At 45.4% G+C, this 24,474-nt stretch overlaps 1 protein-coding gene across 9 annotated transcripts in view; it reads left to right on the top strand.

The window, feature by feature from the left end:
* The window catches only part of Trio (trio Rho guanine nucleotide exchange factor), a 282,715-nt gene that overhangs the window by 46,451 nt on the left and 211,790 nt on the right, over window positions 1-24,474 (top strand). Inside the window, exon 1 of one of the 9 annotated variants that reach the window (XM_057789609.1) lies at window positions 21,077-21,192. The exons of 7 other annotated variants lie outside the window; for them this stretch is intronic. The gene's annotated coding sequence lies outside the window, so the exon portion shown is untranslated. Of the gene's footprint in view, window positions 1-21,076; window positions 21,193-21,954; window positions 22,004-24,474 lie in introns of those variants that run through there. One more of the 9 variants, XM_057789610.1, reaches the window with a different exon arrangement.

The raw sequence follows: 24,474 nt of genomic DNA on the forward strand, positions 1-24,474 counted from the left end.
AGCCTCTCTAGGTGGCAGCCTCTCTAGGTGGCAGCCTCTCTAGGTGGCAGCCTCTCTAGGTGGCAGCCTCTCTAGGTGGCAGCCTCTCTAGGTGGCAGCCTCTCTAGGTGGCAGCCTCTCTAGGTGGCAGCCTCTCTAGGTGGCAGCCTCTCTAGGTGGCAGCCTCTCTAGGTGGCAGCCTCTCTAGGTGGCAGCCTCTCTAGGTGGCAGCCTCTCTAGGTGGCAGCCTCTCTAGGTGGCAGCCTCTCTAGGTGGCAGCCTCTCTAGGTGGCAGCCTCTCTAGGTGGCAGCCTCTCTAGGTGGCAGCCTCTCTAGGTGGCAGCCTCTCTAGGTGGCAGCCTCTCTAGGTGGCAGCCTCTCTAGGTGGCAGCCTCTCTAGGTGGCAGCCTCTCTAGGTGGCAGCCTCTCTAGGTGGCAGCCTCTCTAGGTGGCAGCCTCTCTAGGTGGCAGCCTCTCTAGGTGGCAGCCTCTCTAGGTGGCAGCCTCTCTAGGTGGCAGCCTCTCTAGGTGGCAGCCTCTCTAGGTGGCAGCCTCTCTAGGTGGCAGCCTCTCTAGGTGGCAGCCTCTCTAGGTGGCAGCCTCTCTAGGTGGCAGCCTCTCTAGGTGGCAGCCTCTCTAGGTGGCAGCCTCTCTAGGTGGCAGCCTCTCTAGGTGGCAGCCTCTCTAGGTGGCAGCCTCTCTAGGTGGCAGCCTCTCTAGGTGGCAGCCTCTCTAGGTGGCAGCCTCTCTAGGTGGCAGCCTCTCTAGGTGGCAGCCTCTCTAGGTGGCAGCCTCTCTAGGTGGCAGCCTCTCTAGGTGGCAGCCTCTCTAGGTGGCAGCCTCTCTAGGTGGCAGCCTCTCTAGGTGGCAGCCTCTCTAGGTGGCAGCCTCTCTAGGTGGCAGCCTCTCTAGGTGGCAGCCTCTCTAGGTGGCAGCCTCTCTAGGTGGCAGCCTCTCCAGGTGGCAGCCTCTCCAGGTGGCACTTTTGAGCTCTTTGTTGCATTTTTGTGATACTGGGATGCTGTCTTCAGGTGATTGTGTCTGCAGGAGAAAAACATATCTATACATTAACACGATGCTCCTGTAAGGAGGCAAACAAGCAACTTTTTTTGGAGGTGGGTGTGATTCGAGACAGTTTCTCTGTGTAGCTTTTGAGCCTGTCCTAGAACTCACTCTGTAGACCAGGCTGACCTTAAACTCGGAGATCTACCTGCCTCTGCCTCCCAAGTGCTGAGATTAAATGTGGTCACCACCACCATCTGGCTAATTAAGCAGCTTTATAATACAATTGTGCTTTACTTCTATTTTCTGCTCGAGGAAAAATTTACCCTTAGGTACATATATGCAGAAAGGACTATTTTAACTTTTTGTTTTCTTTGTTCAAGACAGGCTTTCTCTTTATAATAACCTAACTGCCCTGGAACTCTTTGTAGACCAGGCTAGCTTCCAACTCAGATCTGCTTGCTTCTGCCTCCCAAGTGTTGGCTGGGATTAAAGGTGTGCACCATTACTGGCTAAATTTAACTTATTTTTGAAGACTTTGTTTACTTATTTTTGCAGTGAACTCAGGGCCTTGAGAACTGTAGGCAAGTGCATTGAGTTACATTCCTAGCCTTGGTATTTACATTTTTTCCTAATTGATCATAATTGCCCTATATTCTGTTAATATATAAATTATGATGACATTAAAATGTCTCTTTAAGAATAGTAACCTGCATTCTAAAATTGGTCGACTGTTATATCTAGACAGTATTTTCCAATAGAGTATTGTTTGCTATCTTCCTGTTATGTTCCAAAACCAGAGGTCAGTCGCTGTATGGCGTGCAGAAAATGCATTGTAAACTGCTTGTGCAGGTGATTAGTCCAGGAGATGATCTCCTATCACTGCTCGGACTTTACATCCTCAGCTGTAGAGTATGCCATGGTGGAAGGACATCTTTTAATTATTCCTACATAGTTTTGTGATTTGTTGATGTGAGCGTGCTTGCCAACACTTCATACACATTCTTAGAGCCCCTGCAAATTCATCTCGTGATAACAGTGGTACTAAGGATGCAAGCCTTTCTGAATATAACTGCAACCATGTCCCATGAGGGCTCATTTCAAGTCTCTTTACTATAATAGCCAGTCTCACCTTTTCTTGTATTGTCTCAGACCTGCACTTAAGTGAGCCCTTTGGGTTCAGGGAGTTTGCTTCCACGTTGAGCATTCCTGTGTTGTAAAACCAACAAGTAACATCACTGAGCCTCTCTCCTCACTGGCATTCCTTAAAAACTTGAGTGACCTTTGTGCTTTGTGGCACATTGTCCTGATCCATGCTGCTCCTGCATGGAGCTACAGGTCTCTAATGTGTATGAGTGAGTGGGTGGCGTGGTGTTCCTTGTGTTTATGGTCTTATTTTTTAGAATCTCAGCTGGAATGAGGCAGATGTTAGACTTCGATTGGCAGTATAAAAAGCAGTAGAATTATTTTGTTTCTTCACTGCTGTGTTGGTGTCTCATTGGGGAAAGGTAGAGAAGAGTGAGCTTAAGTAATATTCCATTTTCAAACTCAGTCTTAGGTTGCTATGACGAGATCTGTAGCTAAACTTAGTTTTTGGTATTTGAGTGAAATGAGTATTTCAATAGAGGAATGATCTTCTTGGGATTCTATGGAAATAAATAGGCATGTGCCTGAGCATTTAGAGTTGAGGTGAAGCTGAGTGATAAATCACATACGATCCATTCAATAGGAATTCTGTACAGACTGGACACCCTAGTCCAGAAATCTTGAATGTAAAATGCTTTTGCATGTCGATGCGATACTCTGGACAGTTCCACATCTGTCATGTGCCAGCTCATAGTCAAAACTGAAGAACAAGGGTGCGATGTTTGACTTTCGTCGTGAATGATCTTCTCACTCCAAGACGTTCATTGTAGACATGTTAATATTCCAAAATCTGGAAAAAATAGAAATATGCCACATTCTTGTCCCAAGCATATTTGGATTCAACCTGTATAGTCTTTTAGATGTGTCCTTGCAGGAAGTTTTCCACCATCTGTGTATGTATATTCACTTATGCATTAAGTGTTAACGGTTTTAGGTGACAGCATTGTGATCTTGGTAGATCAGTCAGTTGCCTGGCATCCATTGTGTAACGTCTCTGTAATTGTGAGAACTGTTGTATTGGCTGAATGGAGATGTGGCAACTTTGTGCTGATCATTTGAAGACTTCTCTGCATGAGGCGGGTCTGTCAGGAAGATGTCTTGTATGTGGCTAGCTGGCATATGTAGAAAGCCAGGGAATCTTTCCTCGACTCTCCAACATACTTTGCATCCCATTTCTGCCCTCAGAGCACCTGGTGCTGGCTTGTCGCACTTGTTGGGTAGTTATGGTGTATATCCAGATATTCCCTGTCTGTCCTGTCTCCATCTCAACTCTCAGCTTTTGGTCCAGCAGTCTACTCGGAGCAGGGCTACAGGGAGAATTAGAACATCCATTGCCTGGTCCAGACTGTCTTGTAGCAACAAGAGTCCCCTTGGTCTTTATTTCTTTCTCTTTTCTCCCTTGTCTTTAAAGAGAACTTGCAGTCATTCTTGAGCATCAGGGTTTTCGGTACATGCCTGGAGCCTCTCTAGCCAGTGAGAAGACCTGTTTGGGTTGAGCTTTTCCTCCCTGCCTCCTCCCTCCCGAGATGACAGTCCGTTCGTTTGCTGGCAATCAGACCAGAGACTCCTGGGTTAGAGACAGAAGACTTTACTCATGGGAGTAGCAGTCGTTATGGTAACATTTCCCCACAATTCTCCAAACCCCAGTTCCCAAAGGGTGGTATGGAAGCCCAGTTGTAAGACTATAGGCAAACCCTGTGATCTAGAGGAACACTGTCTCTGTCTGCTTAGTAATGACAGCCTAAACAGTGTCCCTGCTTGAGCAATGTGCAGGCACGAGAGAGCTGTGATGTCTTCCAAGATGTAGTATGGGAATTTAGACAAAATAAGAGACTGCAATTCAATGATCTTCAAATTTTGAAACAAATACTTTAGAGTTACTTCTGTAAATATGAACGTTGGTATATAGGGCATCTTAAAAATCAGAAAATGCTGTCTTCTGCCTTCTAATGTGATTAAAAAATTTTATGTGCATTGTTTTGCCTTCATGTATGTCTGTATGAGGGTGTCAGATTCCTTGGATCCGGAGTTAGGGGCAGTTGTGAGCTGCCGTGTGCATTCTGCAAACTTAACTTGGGTCCTTTGGAAGAGCCGCCATTGAGCCATCTCTCCAGGCCCCTAACATGATGTTTTACAACTTAGCCCATTGCCTGTATTTCCTCCCTCAGGTCCTGTCTTCATAGTCTTGCTCCCAGGGTCCTGCTTTCTCTGCCTAGCACTTAGTTGTGCTACCTGTAGAACTGGGATTTTACAAACTTGGTGATTTGAGACATGGAGGAACAGAGATTTCAGATAAACTTTACAGCCTCTCTTAATGGGTTAATTCATCTCTGGTGACATTTTACCTCAGCCTAGGAAAGCTTACAAGATAGACTTCCCATGAAGCAGGGACAGTAGGAACTGGGGTTCTGAAGAAGCTGGTGTGCTAGGCACATTGATAGGGTGGCCGCAGTCCTACCTTCAAGCATCACTTGTACTTGTAACCTGATCACTCTAAACTCTCCTGGAATCCTGTTCTCCATTTTTGGACAATGGCAGGAAGACTCTGGAAGTATCTGCCCAACATAGCTGGATTTTAGTCTTCTGATGAGACCAAACTCCATTTGAGTCATAATATGGCTCATTCCCAGACATCTTATCTTGAAGGCACCTCAGGTCAAGTGTTTATGTTCATGCTGCACAAAAGGCAGTGGAGCACTATTTATAATGATAGAATTTGCCTTTGCCTTGGGGGAAAAAGCAGTATCTTTAGAAATCAAGTTATTAAGAAAGAATTGCTAAGCAACCTCTTGACTGGCACCTCGCTTTTGAAAGGTGCTAGGTGTCTTATCTTGCTTCGAAGAAAATATTATTCTTCTTTGAATGAATAAGCTTATTGTTTGACAATTTCAGGGATGAGCTGCTTTCAAACAGTAGAAGCAGCTCCCGCCTCAGGAGCTAAGCCCCTGTTGTTGAGGACGATTTCTGCCCAGAGGCTTCACTCTGGGCTTAGATGACACCAGAGCAGCCTGCTGGGCCCTTCCATTTGGTGTCCTCTTGGCCGTCTGCCATTTGTTTTCTGCTGCTCTTCCTTTGCCTAGAGTGAATTTCCTGAAGCTCTGCTGCCCTTGTGACAGTGATTTCCAGTTGGTATCCAGAGGTGCATTTCATCTTGGGCCAGACCATTCCCTAAGAGGAGCTGTCTTAGAGTTTCTTTTGCTGTGAAGAGGCAACTGTGACCACGGAAACTTTCCTATGAAAAGCAAATTGCAGTGGCTTGCTTACAGTTTGAGGTTCAGTTCATTATCATCGTGGTGGGGAGCATGGCAGTGTGAAGGAAGACATGGTGCTGGCTACAACAGGAAGTAGACTTGAAACCCTGAGTGGTATCTTGAGGAAAAGGGACCTCAAAGCCTGGCTCCACAGTTACACACTTCCTCCAACAAGGCCATACCTCTTTATAGTACCCTTCCCTAGGAGATTATGTGGGTCAGTTATATTCAGACTGCCACAGTAGCCTTGGCAGAATGCTGCCCATGCCCGCTCAAAGGAGAAGTAGAGAGACTAGATCATGTCTGTTAGAGCGAGTTCAGACAGACATGAAGGAGAGAGTGCAGCTAGGATGGGAAGCTGTGGAATGCCCAGAATGAACGGCTGTGTCTTAGGGTCAGGGTGGCCTGCATTCCTGGTGTATTTCTCTGCAGATGAGATGAGGGAGCATTTCTCATTCAGACCACCACACATTCCTGTTTTTGCTGTTTGTTTTCAAAGACAGACTCTGATTTTATAGCCTAGGTTGTCATGGAACTGCCTAGTCAGCTTCAGATTCAGTAGCCCTGCTTCAGCCTCCAGGTGCCTGGACTACATGCGAACCACACCCTCTTGCCTCCTCTCTAAAGGCTGTGGACATATTTCACGATTTCATTCTCCTGACATGGGATCATTTCTTTCCCAAACTCTAACATTTTCTTCAAGAACAATAGTTCACTGAGTGGCTTTCCAGAGACTGCCCGAGGCTGTTGGAAATGTGATTCTGCTCTTCTGCAGGTTGTCTGGGTCTTCATGATTTGCGGCAGCTTAACCATAGAATATTGTGAGCAGGTAGATCCAGTGGCCAGTGTAAGGCCGCCTGTGGCATGGAACACATGCTGTGTACGGTGAAATATCTCTATCCATCCAATAATTATAAACGTGAATGCTAGAGCGGGTCTAACAAAGGGCCCTTCCTAAAAGAGGGTTGTGGTTTCCTAAACTCTAACATTTTCTTCAAGAACAATAGTTCACTGAGTGGCTTTCTTATTCTCTGCCCTTTGCCCAGTGGTGGGTCTCTCTTGACTCCCATCAGCTGCAAGAAGAACTTTCTCTTATGTGAGGGCTGAGGCATTGATCTGAATATAGGAATGTCATTAGTTTTTATTGCTGCATTCCTATTGCACAGCAGTTCTCAGCCTGTGGGTTTTAACTTCCTGGGGGTTGATGACCCTTTCACAGGGGTGGCATATCAGGTATCATGCATATCAGATATTTACAGTATGATTGATTTGTAACAGTAGCAAAATTAGTTATGAAGCAGCAACAAAATTTTATGGTTTGGGGTCCCCACATTAGGAACTGTATTAAAGGTCACAGTATTAGGAAAGTTGAGAACCACTGCTTTACCAGAATAATAGTAGATTTCTTCCTAGGCCTATGACATTTCTAGTCTCAGGTTCTTAGTTACTTTAGCAATGTCATGTAGACAGAAGTTTCTGTCCCACCCAGTTCAATAGCCATTCAGTCCCAAAGAAACACACAGAGGCTTATATTAATTACAAACCTTTGGCCTATTAGCTCAGGCTAATATTTCTAGCTCTTACAACTTAAATTAACCCATAATTCTTATGTTTATCCATGTGGCTTGGTAGCTTTTTCAGTGAGGCATTATCAGGCTTCCTCTGCATCTGACTGGTGACTGTGTCTTTTCCTGTTCTCTTCCCAGAATTCTCCTACTCTGGTTGCCCTTCCTACACTCCCTGCTTGGATCCTGGCCAATCAGCATTTTATTAAACTAATATGAGTGACAAATCTTTACAGGGTACATGAGCGCTATCTTACAGCAGTGTCAGGTATGGGTTCCATCTCAGCGTGGACCTTAAATCTAATAAAATGAATTCCTCCTATAACATGGTGCCGCTGTGGCAGCAGTGTATTTTGGAGTTTGGTCACTGTTGTAGGTTGCAAGGTATGTGGGGGTGATATTGATGATTGCATTTTTTGAAGATTCCTCATACCCACCGAAGCAAATACAAGTCAGAGTGACCTTTTGACTTCGTTTGTTTTTTCAATGAGAACTATAGATTCTAGTTGGACAAATAATTTATAGTGATAATTTCCTTAAAGGGAAGAGTTAGTTGAACTTTTACTGACTCAAAAAGAAACATCCTGAGAATTTGATTTAAAAATGCAGTAATGTCTAATACTTTGAGTCTTCAGAACGCTTAGAGGAACAGTACACATGCTTGTAAGTGTACCTGGTGGAAAGCCCATTTTCTGAAAAGTGAACTCTAAATGTACTGACATAGAGGTCTGCTGTAAATCTGACCTACTGCTCGTATAGTAGTTAATACATGAAACCATGAACTATTTATTCATATGTATTGTAAGTATAAAATATTCAGACAAGCTTTTGCTGAGATCTGCCTTGCTGGTTACATACTCTGTTATGCTCTATTATGTATGAACGTTTAACTTCCGTTGTTTAGAAGTTTTGTTAGTCAATCTTTTTTATCCCATTTTAGCTAAATCTGTACACGTATTGACAGCTTGCATCTAAGACATAGTCTGGGTCTTTTTTATTTTATGTTAAAATTGAAACTATGAGGAAAAATTTCTCAATGAAATATAAACAAAAATAAAGTAGTTGATGTACTATATTGTTTTTGCTTATATAAGGTGCCCAGTTAGGACACAGTATGGTAGCAACTGCTTCTGTTTCTTCCAAGCCCCAAGAGGCAGGTTTGTGATACCTAGTCTGTTCCCTGCCCTCCCATGCACTGGTGGCACCCAAGCTGGGGCTCTTTGAGAATTCACGCCTTGCGTAGCCATCATGGCCTTCTGCCTTGCAGAGCTCCCTCCTACTGTGCAGGTTTCCACGCCCAGTCTGTAAGGAGGACACACAGAGTATTGGTGCTTTGCACTTCTGGGATGCCTTCCAGTGGGAAGTTTGATCAGCAAACTACTGGTTGAATGATAGTTTAGTGTCTGTATGTGTGTGGGTGTGTGGGGGTAAATACAAAGAAATGTAATATATCTGGAAATATACAGCTGTGTTTTTGTCTTTGTTTTTTTGAGACAAAGTTTTTCTGAGTAGACCTGGATATCTTGAAAGTAGCTCTGTAGACCAAGCCTCCTGAGTACTGGGGTTTAAAGGCATGTGCCACCATCGCCAGGTCCAAATGTATTTTTGAGATCATTGTCTTTACTGTCAAGTTATTAGTAACATTATTTGTGTAAAATAATCAAATGTAGGAAAGTCTTTATAACACTTATCTACATACAAAATGGAGTTAAACCCCTTTCCTCTAACCACCTTTGTTCTTTTAAATGTAGTTCCTTTGACATAATTAGGATTTGAACACAGTGCCCAAAACTCAATTATGTGTATAGAAAGAGCAGACTGATTTTTCTGGCTAAAAATATAATATTGTTATCTTAAAAAGTAAGAACAGTTATGAAGTGATTTTTGAGTAGTTTTATATGCCAAGATATATTTTTAAATGTACTTGTAATAAATGTCACTTTTGGGAGATGACAGCTCTTAAAATTTATTTTAAAATTGCTGGTTCTCTCCTTGGTTTTGCTTCCTCCTAGCTTCACCTTGAAAGAAAATCTCTGCTCCTCAGGAGCGGAGCTTGGGCCATGGTTCCAATGGAGCCAGAGGTTGAGCCGGCTGGCACTGTGCACAGCCTGGCCTCGCGTGGCGCGTTCTCCTCTTCCCAGCAAATGTAGACATGTGCTCAGACATGCTTGTGTGTCTCAGGCCTGCAGGGTGGGTTGCCATACCGGCCCAAAGTTTAAATTCTAGCCAATAAAAACAGCCGGAGTTTCTGAGGAAGAGGTGGGTGTGATTAGCGGGTAAGAATTGCAGGCGTTCCGGAAGAAAGAGCTATTCATTCCGTACCGCAGGAAGAGCTGGCAGAAACTGAACAGCGGACCTTGTCTGGCCAGGGTGCAAGTCTGATGATGGCCAGGAAACGGGCTTGTTGCAGCGGGGCTTTATTTCTTAATTTCCATGTTGTATTTGGATTTAGTTTGGGGTAACTTTAGAGAAGGCATTTATGGTAATGTATGGTGTTCATTCCACCTTCGATTGTCAAAAGCCACAATAGGACAAGAGGTGAACCCTGGTGTTCGGTTGAGGAAAAGTGTGCCAGAAATGTGTGACAGTGCTTAGTTTTTTGTGACCTGAGGTAGAACATTGCTTGCTGTGACCTGAGGAAAGTTTGTTGTTCAGCACTAGTGAGGTGGAATTCGGAGCAGCCTCAGCTGGTCTTCTCCCAGCTGTTTGCTCCCTGTGCACAGGGGGAGGTGAAACAAGAATTTACAGGGCACTTCCTAGATGAAAAAAGAGAAATCCCACCCCTCCCTCTCATCTATCTCTTAATTTCTCCTATTTCTGTCCAGGACTGTTAAACACACGCACGCACACAAACACACTTACACCCCAAACAAAAACTCAGTTAACTGTCTAGATGACTCTGGCTGATAGCGGAGATCAGCTGCTCTCCACAGCCGCGCTGTCTCGCCCGCTGAGTGCCATGCTTATGTGGGAGTTAGTGGTGTTTGTTTCACGTGTTTATATCCACTGCACTGTTATTACCAGTGTATTGTTTGAAGATAGGAGTATGGATAGAACTGTGTCTGAAAAAATGGAACTGATTTGGAAAGATTTGTAAAGGCCATGCAGTTAAAATGAGATGGGGGAGGGCTTGTAAACATTTCTGAGCAGGCTCCCTCAGGCCTCCTCCCATTGTCTGTTTCTGGCTCCCTTCGGGGAGGATATCTGATCATCTTACTAACGTTTGTGCAAGAAAGACTGAAACTCACCTCTGGATCCCTGGCCAGGCCGGCAAGGACCTGGCGTGCAAGTCAGGACTGACAGTCTGAGGCAGGCGGCACCACTAAATCGTAGAGTGGAGAGCAGGCAGTGTTTAGTGCGCCTCTCTGGTGACCGCTCCTCTCAGTTACTAGTTCTCTTAGAGTTTTGTACAACTCACTCCTCCCCCACCCCTCCCAGATCTTACCTTCTCTACCCACCCAACTTTGTATCCTCTTTTGAAGGCCACAAGTCCAAGAGTATTTAGGAGACAAAGAGTGTATTTGATAGAAGAAAGGAAAAAGACACAAAATCTAGAGCCAGTTTCTATTGACTTTACCCAACACAACTGCTGTTGAGAAAGTGGGGTCTGTGCAGCCTGGGGAGAGGACTCCCCAGCATGGCCGGCAGAAACCCAGCGTGGGCTGCTGTTGCCAGCTATCAGGGTGATTTTTCTTTGAATCCCACATGGCCCAGGTGAACTGGACAGTTTTGGCGGCTGAAAAGGGCTTGTTCTTGACAGACCAATAAATCATGGCATCCAGAATAATAGACAAATTGTCTACACCCCAAAGGATATGGTCTATGACCTAGGGAACATGCTGCTCAGTGCTCTTTGTCCAAGCTAACAGTGGCAGATGCCACTGTGCCCCGCTGACACTGGCTGCTGGGCATTCCTTATCTCTTGTCTCAAAGACCATGGGGTATTCTCAGCGTGGAAACTCGGGTTCATCTGCCCTGCAAGAGTCCTGGAAAGCATAGGGGACAAATAATCTGTTGAAAATGCTAACCTCACACAGGAAGTGTGAAGGAGCACAGTAGAAGCAGCGACGAGCTTTTATAATCCAAACCAGGGATTGGTTCCTTTGTCACTTTGTTTCAGCTAATTATTTCTTAATGGATAAATTAAACTTAGTGTTATATTTTAGTTTGATAATAGGACTTCATTGACTTGTCTGTGGCACCAGTCAATGTACTGTTTTATTTCTTCTGACCAATGTGAAGGAGATAGCTAATGAAACACATCCGGTCTTACATCATCCGTCCTCACTCACTGATCTTCAGTGGCAGGTAGAGTGGTTTTCATTTCCATTTGTAGTCTTAAAAATGATGTTAAATATAGGACCTAGAAAACTTGACATGCTAGAGGAAACTAAATTGATCACTCTTTTATAGTGTCTGTTCTTGTGCTGGCGAGATGCCGCAGTGGTTAGACTGTTTCTTACCCCCGTTATTTAAAAGGCACCTAGAAGTCCCACTAAGCAAAGTTCAGAGAAGTGAATGCAGACCAATTGCCGAGACATTCTGTGACTCTGCTCTAGAAGAGGTGGTTTGTCATGTTGGCTTTTACTTTGGCAATCCCAAATCTATTTTTTTAAGTTAAAAAAATGACAGTAACACACTAGTTTGGTAGCATGTACCTCCCCACACTGCTGGTTAGAATATGCCGCGTCATGGTTCCTGCCATGTCACGGATCCTGCCGTCTTTTCCTCTGACTTTGAGGGCTGCTTGTTACTGCTGGTGCTTCTTGGTATGCAATGGCATATCTTGACAGAGACCTGCAGGCATATTACATTGTGTTAGGAATTATATATTCTACTAGTGAAAATGCTAGTAATAAAATTTGATTTTTTTTTACCCATTTTGTTTTAGCCTATTTTGCTTTTGTTTTTACTTGTCTTTTTTTTTTCTGTAACCCCAAGACTGCTTTCCAATTCCTGCCCATTCTAAATACTACTGCTTAATACTAAGCAATCCCTAGCATCTCACAAAGCATGTGACCTCATATGTATAAATCTGTTTCTAGATTCACCATTGGTGTGGGTTCTGTGCCCCAAAAGTACATGTGTCAGTAAGTCAATGTTTAGATGCTAGTGTTGACACTTGTGGACCTATACCACGTGAGTGATCTTATTTACACTTTACTGAGTAAGAGCTTGGATTCTTGAGGCTGGCTTGACTCTCAGTCTGGTGTTCTCTTCGTGGGCATACGAAGTGGGCCCACATACGTGTGCCCCAGTGTTCTCATCTGCAAATGTGTAGTAGCCTCAGTGTGACAGTGGGGAATTCACAAAGGTGTTCTGTGCAAAGCTGGGAGCGTTGCACAGTTTTGAGAGACTATTGGTTGATTGGTTTTGTGTGGCAAAACCCAGGATTGCAGCAAGCCAGTACAGATCTCTCTCGTGGTCAGAGTTCTTGAACCTGCCCATAGCACCTCGTCCAGCAGGCTGGCTTTGTCTGTCTGCTCCTGCAGAGTTTGCAGACAGGCTTTATGCCACTGGAGATGCCTAGGTCCAGAATGAGCAGTGGAATTCATTTGTTAGCTGTTAGTTTTTCCTGCTTGTTTATTTACATGTGTTTTGTGCTTGTTTTACCTTCGAGCTGTTGGAGTTGGTGTTGGCGTATTCAACCCCTTACAAAGAAGTGAGTGTTGATTGGAGGATCGATTGCTTCTGGACAGTGTTGCTTGTCTATTCTACTACTGATGAGGATGTATCTTATTCCAGCGCATTGCGTGGTGGCTAATCTTGGTTGCCAGCTTGACAAGTTGGGAAGAGGGAATCTCATTTGAGGAAGTGCCTGGATCACATTGGTCTGTGGGCATATCTGTGAGACACTTTCTTGATTGCTAACTGAATCGGAGCCCCAGCCCACTCTGGGTGGTATCATTCTACACAGGTGGGCCTGGGCAATATAAGAAACCAGAGGAAGAGAGTAACTAGGCAACAGTCTTCCATGGTCTCTGATTAGGTTCTTGCCTTGAACTCCTGCCCTGGCTTCCTTCCATGATAGACTCTAACCTGTGAACTGAAATGAACCCCTCCTCCAAGTTGGTTTTGGTCATTGTTTTGTCAGAGCAACAAAAGGCAAATGGAAAACATCTGCACGGACCTAACTTGTGCCTCTTAGCTTTGAAAGACTCGTGTATTGTGTTATCACTGTGTAATTCACTCGACGTATGCTAGCATGGGCCAGCACTGCAAACATATGCTTCTCTTCAGCAGGGCCCAGTGATTTATGGTAAACGACCTCATTGGTTCCTGGACTCAGTCAATACATTTTTTTTCTGTTTTTTTTCCCCTCTTAACACCAGCCTGTTCATCTTGTCCAGTCAGGCTGCTGTAATAGCCTTGAGTAGTGGATTGCCAGCCTGGGGCCCACACCTAAGGAGAACATTAACTTCATCAGCCTGGCTCAGGACTGGGCGCATCTGCTTTCACCCCTTCCAAGAGTTAGGCAGTAAACATGAGCCTTCTATGGGATGAGTAGTGTTCATGGCCAAGTGTGCATACGTATTGTCAGATGTAGGTGTAGCCTGCTCCTGTGGCCTATGTACCTGCCTGTTAGAAGGTTTAGAGATGCAGGGATTCCTGTACAGGCATCTTAAAGATACTCAATATTAAGGATACCTAGAGTCAGAAATTAAATGGCAGCAATATAAACAAAAAGCTAGAAACAGAGCCATAGTGTCCCAGCAGCTGTTTGTGATATGCTCAGTTCCAGGACATTTGGCCTCTCTCCGGTGTCTGTAGTGAGCCAGAGCTTACAGCAAAGGGACCTTCCCCCGTCTGAAGCCCCCTTTCTTATCCTCAGTCCAAGCTCTGGATGCTCAGGAGCTCTGGGCCCTTCTCCATGGGAGTGTCACACAGCTTAGAAGTGCTGGCACCTCCTGACAGCCAGCCTTAAATGCAGTTTGCTTAGGCACAGGCGTGTGCAGGCGTTGAATGAGGTTTCTGACTTATAGGAAAACTGTCTTTTCCTAGCAATAGAAAGGGGACACTTGGTTACATCCGTGAAGAGATGGCAGAGTTAAAGCACGCTCAACTGTTTGGGTGTGGGCACCCTCCAGACAGTGGGCAGACTCATGGGAGGCCCTTGCAGACCGTCATGGAGCTCAGTCCTCAGTGTGTGCAGGCGGTCCCAGCATGGCGCATTGTCACCAGAGTTTTACAGAAGGTAGTAGATTAGTTGTCTTATGTTATTACACTAACAGTTAGATCCCCCGGGTTTTGGAAAATATTAATGTGACCTACATTAGCCATTTAAATTGGTGACTTGTAAAGAAGTTGCTGTCCTGTTAAAGAACCAAGGTGCCGCCGGGCGGTGGTGGTGCACGCCTTTAATCCCAGCACTTGGGAGGCAGAGGCTAGTTCCAGGACAGGAACCAAAAAGCTACGGAGAAACCCTGTCTCGAAAAATCCAAAAAAAAAAAAAAAAAAAACCAAGGTGTTTTTTTATGCATTAACCTTGATATAAATGCAGTCTGCTGCAAGCAGGAGGCTCATGTACTTTCTCAAAACAGTTTTTTTTTTAAACTGTGTGTGTGTGTCTTGCCTGCATATATATCTGCGTGCCATGTTTGTACGTTACCCAAGGAGGCCAGAAGAGGAGGTGGAATCCTCTGAGACTGGAGTTAACAGCTGAAACTTGAACTTGGTCCTCTCTGGAAAAGCAGCCAACACTTTTGACTGTCAAGCCATTGCTCTGGCCCACTTGGTATTTTTAACCTAAGGTTATATAATTTAAAAAGTCTTTTAAAAAATAGAGTTAACAATAAAAGGAAATGGCTCACACAGAGGGCAGATATGTGGATTCAGGCTGTCGGAGTTGAGTGCTCACCTCAACTTTCTGCTGTGTAAACTCTGGCAAATTCCTGCCCCCTTTGTGCTTGCAAAGGTAGATTATCCACTTCGCAGACGGTCAGGATGACTCAATGGAGAAATCTGTTGAAGTGCTTAGGATGGGGCCTGGCACATAGTGAGTGTCTAATGAGTATTAAAGTGATCTTCCAAATTTTATTATTAAAGCATAATAATGCACATAAAGGGCTGGTGCTAGGCGCACAGAAGAAATACTGTTCTAATGATCTGGTGTCATTTAATTAGAAAAACTTCTTAGTTTTCCATTGATAGTATTCGAGGATATGAGCCAACTGTTCTCCTGATATCTGACCACAAAGTTGTTATCAAAATAATGAATAAATAAGGTAGCAAGGTTTGGAAGGCTGGTAGGATGAGAGGGCAGTGCCTGGCTCTGCCTGGTGCTGACTTGGTGCCTGCCTCAGAAGGCTTCACTGTGCTAGTGCAGCCGGGGTTCCAACCAGGTCCCAGGGTTCTGCAGTCCTGTCTGTTCTTTCCTGGGGAGACGGAAAATTATAATTTCCAAAGGCTAAGGAACTGCCCAGGCCAGTGAGATCCCACGGACGTAACCACGGACTGTGGAAAGGATCCTTACAAGTAGTGCTGGCAGCATCCTGAATTCTTCAGGGGTGGCTGGGTAGCCGCTCTGTTCACGGAAGCTGTGGCTCTGCATCATAGTTGACAAGGGTTATCAGATGTGGTTACAGGTGAAGAGATAAGTGTAAGGTCCAAGATGAGTCAGGGACCTCAAACTGCAGACGTAGCACGAGGCTACTTCTGTGATGTGGCTTTGCCCGTGTGAGATGGAAAGTACTCATGGAATCTGACCTGAGCCATGGGGGCGGGGAGGTGGGGGCTGAATGTAGGGCCCTGTGCATTGAGTATGTATGAGGTGGAGAGATGAAGGATGTTTACTTTTGCTGGAATTACTCTTCGTTTGTTTTAATTTGCCTGTGGAGTAGGGAAGCTGCTTTATAGGTCTCTGCCACTGAAGCAGTTCTTGTATTCAGAAAGATAATCCCAACTTCAGTGCAAAAATAAGTTCTGGGATGGCCACAGCTGATACCATAGGGACGTTGTCCTGTCTGTTTGGTGTGCTTGAAGCTTGTGGCTCTTTCTTGTTTCCAAGGGGACACTCATGACTGACTCCCAGTTTCAGTGATACACTTTTCCTGTCTGATGCAGGGGAGACCTGTCTCTGCAGTGTTGCCTGATGCACATAGCTGGATGTTCCGTTGTGATGGCACCTCACCTTTGGCAGCATCCCCAGTGAGGGCTGTAAACTCAGAATGCAGAGCCTTGGTGTCTTCACACAGGGACTGACCCTAAGAACTATGCGCGGAAGTAGGTCCACTTGGTCTTTTTCAGGTTGCCATGGTAGGAAGAGCACAGAAAATACCAGAGTTCACGGAACATTCCTGGAGTTGTGTTTACTAAATTCTGAAGCCTGAGAGAGCCGTACATTGTGGGAAGTGTTTTTCATGGGTACGGAGGTCAAGACAGAGTGGAATCCAGTAGGACAGGTGCTGTCTGTTTCTCCCTGTAGTGTTTACTCTTCTGTTGTGCTGGTAAACCACCATGACCAAGGTAACTTTAGAAGGAAGAGTTTATTGGGGCTTACAGAGGGCCAGCAGTCTCTCGTGGAGGGAGGCCTGGCAATAGGAGCAGCAGGCTAAGAAAAACACATCTCAGTCATAAGCGCCAAGCAGAGAGTAAACTAGAAGTGGGGTGAGACCATACACCCTCAAAGCCTCCAGTGAGGCTGCAGCCTACATCTCCCCAAACAGCTCCGCCATCTGTGGGCCCAAGTCTGGGGGGGACATCTCATCCAGCCACCGCAATGCTACCACTCCTGCTGTTTGGAATGGACTTCAACCGGCCCCCGAACATCAACGGGTCTGCCCTTTGCAGGCCGCTTCCGCCTGAGTGTGCTTTAGAACCTCCCAGGTGTGCTCCAGATGCTGTGAAGGTGTCTGTGATAGAGCTTAGGAATTGACATTTTAATTTTTTACATTGGTTGCTTTCTGTGAATCTGATGCAGTTGTTTATAGAGCCGCCATTTAAGAGATACTGGCCTATCTAGTACAGGTGCTTCATGCATTAAATGCAAGTCTTGTAGTGTTTCTGTGAGATCACCCCTTACCCAATCTTATGCCTCCAAATCCCCTGCTGATTAAGTCAGAGTTCTGTAAGAGATGTTAAGGGGAGAAGGCAGGTGTGGAAGCCAGCTCTGCTTATGTTGCTGCCCTGGCTCTTCCTCCTTCGGTGGTGTGGGTTGTGGAAGATCCACACCTCTGATTTTGAAGCCTCTCCCTAATCATACAGGAATGCAGCCGTTAAAAGTGACAGGGAGAGAGAGAATTTGGGCTTGAAGCCAGTTGTCTTATGAAGAAAGTTTGTTGCTGCTTCTGTGACTGCCCTTGAAACCTCTGTCGTCTGCCAGTGCACCTGGAATCAAGGGAGGGGTTGGTGGTCTGTCTCCACCGTGTGTAAATTTTAGTCCTAGCTTTACCCAAGTTTTGAGTTTCTAGTCCATGGCTTTGGTTATTGGGCATCTGCTGCTTCTCTACAACATGAGAATCTTGCCCTAAGGGTTAGACAGAGATGTAGACCGTTGCAACCAAGTGTAGGAGGTCTTTTGAGTTCCTCTGGGAGTATGGTCTAAACAGGATCATACGCTAGCATTCCACTGTTCAGGTCAGAATTGTATGGAGCGTGCAAGTTCCATCATGCGCCTTGGGGGCTCCTTCCTGTAACAAGCCTGGCTTCATGTTAGGAGGTTGGTGTCATTTGCATCAGAACTTCTTTATGGGTCTCCTGTTCATGGGGGCTGGGGGTGGGGGGAGCCTTGTAATAGAAAGGTGCAAAGCTCCTGGCCTAGTTGACTCTGCCAGCATTGCCGGTCTTGTTATGTAAAGGGAAGGGGAAGATGCTCTCCTTGACCAGGCTGCCCACTGAGAGTACGTAAGGCTGAAGCCGTGGCTAGTGGGTGTGTGCAGCTCCTGGCTCTCAAGGTCATCATCTCATTGGTGCATGCACAGCACGTTATCCTGATTCTCTGATGTTAGTCTTTATCTGCCAGATTATAGGCTTACACATCTTCTTAATGTATTTTATAGACATTCAGTGTTTAATATTCCCAAACCTTTGACTTGGACCCACAAGTGACCTATATTTGTCCTGAAAATGTACTTATTTTCCACCTTTTTGAGATACTAGGAATTGAAGTCGGAGCCTTGTGTATGGGGAAGCATTCTGCCAGTGAGGTACCTCCCGTGCCTCCTTTGGAAATGGTGCTAATGAAGATCAAGGTTTTGAAGCATAGCTCGCACCTTTGTTTGTTTATAAATGCATGGTCTTGTTATGTTTCCGTCTGTCCTCAATCCTACAATCCTGCCACAGCCTTCTGAGTCCTGGGACTGAAGCTTTCACCACCATACCCAACACATACTTTGATATGCTGCTAGATCCTATGATTGAGAAGTCACATGTTTAATTATGATTAATATTGATGTATTTGCCCATTTCCCCACTTGCTGGTTATTCTGTAATAGCAGAATGAATTTTTGTTTTTAGGACATACAGCCAAAATGCTGTACCATCTTCAGGTCGACTGGACACGTTCACTTTACAGCCAAAATGCTGTACCATCTTCAGGTCGACTGGACACGTTCACTTTACAGCCGAAATGCTGTACCATCTTCAGGTCGACTGGACACATTCACTCTAAACAGTTTCCATTATTTGTCCTTTCTCTGATTTTTAAGACACAGTGAAGCTCTAAATTATTTTAGAAAGTTGTGAGCTATTTTAGGATTTTAGGTTATTCAGAGCGTAATGAGGAAGAACCTCAGCACACTGAGCTTCGGGTCTCTTGTTGCAATAGAAGGAAGAAAAGAGGGGCTGGAAGTTGCACTGAAAGCCACAGTCGCAATGTGAGCACACTCAGCAGTTCTGAAGGCTGGAGAGTAAACATGGAAGATGCTCACCTGCTCACCCTCGTGAATGATCCTAGGGCGGCAGCAGGCGAGTCACCCAAATAGAACCTGGTAGCAGGGCAGTGGATTCCTCATTGAGAAGCTCATTTTACTTGAGTGAAAACGTTAGCATTTTGTAGTTATTTGCGGGGGTACCGTTCCCCTTTGGATCTGGGTGGGAACAGAGACAGAAACGCTAGTTATGGGAAAGTCGAACAGAACTGGGAACAGGGCATACTGCCAATTTTTAAAGGAAGAACGGGAAAGAGTCCTCAAATTGAGTTCCTTTCTGAGAGGAACTCAATCGTGCTCCTTCCTTCAGTGCTACTCAGCACAGTGCACTTGACTGAGGGAAAGTGATGGCCGGGGGGTGGGGGAGTCAGTAGGGATTGTGGGGAGGTAGCTGGTAACGCACACACAGTAGTGACGAGGATGTGGGCTTGAAGCAGAAGACTGCAGGTAGTGATAGTCTGTCTGATCGGTGTCACTGGGCAAAGACAAGAACACTTCCTGGTACCTGATTTTGTAGAGATGCCAGCCTGGCTTCCCTGCTCACACCATTGTACTGTGACAGTAAGGGCCTCTGGAAACTGGAAGCTGGGTCGAGCTGTTATATGCAGCTTCCTGTTGCCAACAGGACTCCCCTACAAAACTGATGGGGCAAGCAGAATAAATTTACTTATGGAGTCTGAAGTTAGTAATCTGAAAATCTGAATGGTGTTATTCAGGCCAGTTTTCTTTTGCCTGGTATTGCTTTATTTTAAATTGTGTGCTGATAGGAAACTAGAAGATGTAAACCTTCCAATCACAATGTTATATTTTTACATTGTCCCTGAAACTTGGTGAAACATGGTATCTGCTGTAGTCAGTCTGTCCGTGGCTTTGGTAGCCTGGCATCCTGCAGTACTTACCACACTGGGACTGGAGGCGGCAAGGGCTGGCCGAGCTTTCCTCCCCACTCAGGGCGCAGGATAGGTGTCACCAGTTTCCCTGGTGGCAAGGCTGTTGTCGCCAGACAGAGCAAAGTCCTTTCAAGGCTCCGGGATATGAAGAGCTGAGACTCATGGGACAGCTTTGGGGAAAACACAGAAAAAGGAAAACACTGCTATTTTAAGAACCCAGCTTGTCAGCCAGGTTGTTTTGTTCCACGCTTCCCCTCCCCCCCAGTCCATGAGGTTTTTCGGGGACTTTGGCTATTCTATCTTTGAAGCCTTCAGAAAGTATATCGATGACAGCCGCTCATACTGGGTCACAAATATTAGGGCATTGGTTCTGAAGTCATTGTTTAGAGAGTTAAAGTGAGGATGTTGTCTGTCAGTCACAGCAAGAGGAGAAAGTGGAGGACCAGCACACTGATGGTAGGGCAAAGGGATCTTTACTGATAGGCTGCCTTATATGGAGTGTGGCTTTGGAGATTTTGCCAATGACCTGGTCTGGTTGTATATTGGATGCCATCAGATGAGGAAGGACTCAGTATATCTTGTGTTCTCTAGACCATGTTCCTCTAAACTGTACAGAAAATGGCGAATAAAGATGGCTGTGTGAGGAAGGAAGACGTGCGTAAGGGATTCACATAGACTGCTCTGAGCCTCACAGGAAGTACACGGTGTCAGTGGGATGGAGTCACATTTGGAGGAGATTCCTACTCCTAAGTGGGTTAGTAATGTAGATAAGAAATTTGAAGAAACAGCATTCACTCGCGAGGGTCTGGGAAAAAAGGATGAAGTTAGTTTGCTGCAGAATGTAAACCTCGCCCCAGCAGTCGAGTCCGCCATCACATGTGAGGACAGTCGTCTCTAGTTAGCCTGGATTCTTTCATGGAGGCCCCCGAACTGTCTTGGGCTCTCCTCTGTGGAGACAATGGATTCCTAGTGGAGGAAGCCAGTCCTCTAGTAAGGGAGGAGGAGATCAGACAGTGTATGTCTGTGTCTTTTGTCAGTGCCCATTGAGTCTCGGGCAAGGGGAGTTGAGATTGTGTGTCCAGCGCTGCTGTCTGCTCCAGAACTTTGCTTCTGACCTGTTTTGTGGGCTGTCAGGGCAGAGTCCTTGATGGCTCTCATAATAGGAAAGCCACCCACACACAGACCTTTGCCTGCTAGCCCTTTCTGACGTTTCAGCCGGGGTGCTGAGCAGAAGCTATTTTTGAAGCATACAAAATGGTCTGCAGCCAGGACCACGTGAGCCTGTGATTGACAAAAGTATGTCAGACGCTTCAGAGGACAAGTGGCCGGGGAATGTCAGAGAAGAAGGCACACGGCACAAGGGCAGCTGCCTCAAAGGTGCACAGGAGCATGAGGAACTGGAAAGAGTCCTGCTTGCCACCTCCATTTGTGCCCTTCTGTGAGTCCCCGGCATGGTGAGCTGTATCATGAGGTCACACATGGACTTGAACAGGTACAGATCACATCTTATAATGACCTTTGCAATTGTAGAATGGCTTTGGCTTTATAAAAATTTACTTAGTAGGAAAAAGCTTGCTTTCTTATTTAGGGGGTTTGAACATGTTGTAATTGATAGTGTTGAATCATTCTAATTGTAGGCTGGGACGAACCAAAATTAGTCAGAATTTTAGGTATGTGCTCACCAAGTGAAAGGCAGAAATTCAGGTCAGTTTAAAGGGACTCAGACTACCCTGCCTGTCTTTTATATTTAAATTATAATTAATTGTGATATGTATTTAAGTGTTAAAAATACATTTAAGATAAAACTGGAACATGCCAAGATATGTTTGGACTGGGGATAGTGTGGTCTTACCCCACTCTCTGCTTATGGAGGGTGTGATGCTCAGTGTACTGCCTGAAATATGACCAGTACCTACCCAAAACATCAGCGTTTGCATTCTTGCTAGCCAAGAACAAGTGGAAGATCATGACATTTGCTAGTGTTTATGCAGTTGTGTGAGTGTCTAGCTGTGACTCTACACAGAGTCTGAGTGTGCTGAGAGTGCTGGCGTGCTCTGGGAACACAGCCTGCCTTCTTTGCTGGAGGCTTCAGTGGGGATAGCCAGCTCCATTCAGGGGCAGAAGGCTGCAACGAAGATCTGTGGCCCTGCGGCCAGTCAGCAGAGCACACCTGGGTACGCTGTTCTCAACTGTGTTGATGATACCCATTGTCATGAAGCTTCTGGATCCAGAGGGCTACAAATGTTTCCTGCTGGTGACTCAGTGTGGGCCCTGTTGCCACCAATGCCCTGATTTTTTCAGTGGTGAGCAGTGCCTGTTATACTTCCAAACCAAAATAGAGCCTTCTCTGTCTATGTGGGAGTTGCTGTTCTGGGAGAAGTAGTGTACAGAAATGATGCTAGAAACGGTTCCTCTTTGTAAACAGAATGGAGTCAGGTTCTGAGCTTAGGGTTTTCTCCTGCTTTAGGATGTCTGGGAAGATCCTGCAGAGTCGGGCAGGATGTCACTGAGTGTGGGGAGTAGGTGTTTGGTGAATTGAACCTCCATCTTTGTGACAATGAGAGATGCCCCCACAGATTACCAAATATAACATAGAGCCGAGGAGCTGTTGGCAGTGGGCATCGTTAACCACATGGCCCACACTGTGAGTACACAGGCTGTCAGTGTGCGTGACCCACAGGTGGCAAACCGTGCTGTCAGAACTTAGATTGTTGCCCTGGGGTCTTTTCTATTTTCCTTTCCTGTCTCACCACTGCCCCGCTTTATTTGGTGGTTTCTCTTTCATATCCTTTGCTAAGGTCAACGTTCTCATCTTCATGTTCTCTAAGTTGCCCGTGAGTATTAATCATTTGTGAGTCGTGTGCAGAAAAATTTAGGACACTTGAGACGAAGGGACTAGCACCTCCAACGTGTCTGTCCTCTACCAGCTTAGAAAGGAAGTGGTGGGTACAGCTTATTGCAGGCTGTAATTCTCAGAATGACCCTACTGATACATCCATCTGTATGGGTCCCATACAGATTAATTTGAGGATTAATTTTGCAAGCCTAGTGTATATGTTCATTGGCTTAAATAGATGGTCACAAAGAAAAAAGCAAAAGAAACTTGGTTTCAGTTGCTTGATCTCATCAACTGATTTTGAACTTAGCCTCAGCAGCTCTTGCTCAGTCTGTAACCACCTGTTGTACATAGCATTGCTAAAAAGTCCCCTTTAAACAGTGGGTCTAATGCACCCATTCCCTGAATGTCTTTGGATACGATTGTTAAAGCTGAGGATGGAGCGCTATCATTATTGCCACATGCTCTAAGCAAGAGCAGCCTCGGCTGTTTCCAACAGATGCTGCCAGTTGCCAGTTATAAATTTCAGTGTTGAGTCATAGCCCATTTTCCCAGGCCAGAGGGCAGATGCATTTGTGCTTGGACCATGCAGTCTGTCTGTGGAGAGAAAGCCTCTCTTCGGGGTTAGGTTCAATCTGTTGCTAGTACCTGCTCCTGAACTTGCCCGGCACGTCTGTTGTTAGGAGCCTCTTTGCAGAAGAGAAACATTCCCAACCTTGCTCATTTACCAGTTCTGTGTTTCATAAGTGACTAAAACAGAAAAATGTGCAAGGATAAATGTCACTATGACACTTCTTTCAAAATTTAATTACATAATATTAGATATATTATTGTAGACTTAATAGGTAGTTTGCAGAAGCAAAAGTACTCATTGAGAATGTATATGTACATGATTTTTCTTGTAAGGATTCTGGCCTTACAGATATTAGAATCTGGTGGCAAAGATAAGGACTTAACTGTAGCAGCCCCAGCAGCCCAGTGATGAAAGCATACTGTTGTTTCCTTAGTCAGTGGTTATAGTGGTCCTCCGAGCTCAGGTCTTGCTATCCTCATGTGCCATGTTAGAGTGCAGTGATGGAGGCCGGAAGAAAGAAGTTGTGATCGTGTCAGGTCTAAGAAGAGGCAGAGCTTGGCTTTCAACACTGTCTTCCTCATTCTGGACTTTGCTAGTTTCTGGAGGGAGCCACAAACAATACTTTTGCCTGCATTGCTTTTTCTGTAGTGAGCATAGTTGCCCTACCGCCCCGCCTCCTTGGTGAGTGTGACTTGTCTTCATGTTAGGTATTCTTGTGCAGAGAGGACCCCAGTGGGCCCTGTGCTCACCTCTGACCCCTGCAGTGTGTCCTTCTATGCTCTCAATTCCACATTGGGGTGTTGGGATGTTTGTTAATTTCAGGTATTTCTGCTCTCCTGAATGCCAGCCGGCCAACCTTCATGAGGCAGGAACTGTCTATTCCTGTTGGCTGGCATAAAAATAGTGTATTTTATGTCACTGAAGGGTGTCTTAGTTTAGGGTTTTCATTGCTGTGAAGAGATACCATGACCACGGCAACTCATCTAAGAAAAATATTTAATAGGAGTGCCTTGCTTATAGTTCAGAGGTTCAGTCCATTATCATGGCAGTGCACAGGCAGCATTCAGGCAAATGTTGTGCTGGAGGAATAAATAATAGCTTAGAGTCCTATATCTTATAGAAACTGGAAGTCAACTAACACACTTGTAGTATTCTGAGCATAGGAAACCTCAAAGCCCACCCCCACAGTGTCACACTTCCTCCAACAATACCATACCCACTCTAACAAAGCCATATCTTCTAATAGTGTCTCTCCCTATGAGATTATGGGGACCAGTTACATTCAAACTACCACAGTGGGGTAGAAGAAATGGTATGTGAACGATTGGATATTAACACTTCTGCTTCACATGTTACAGATAGGT

The sequence above is a fragment of the Chionomys nivalis genome, chromosome 15 (genome assembly GCF_950005125.1).
Source record: "Chionomys nivalis chromosome 15, mChiNiv1.1, whole genome shotgun sequence".
Classification (NCBI taxonomy): Eukaryota; Metazoa; Chordata; class Mammalia; order Rodentia; family Cricetidae; genus Chionomys; species Chionomys nivalis.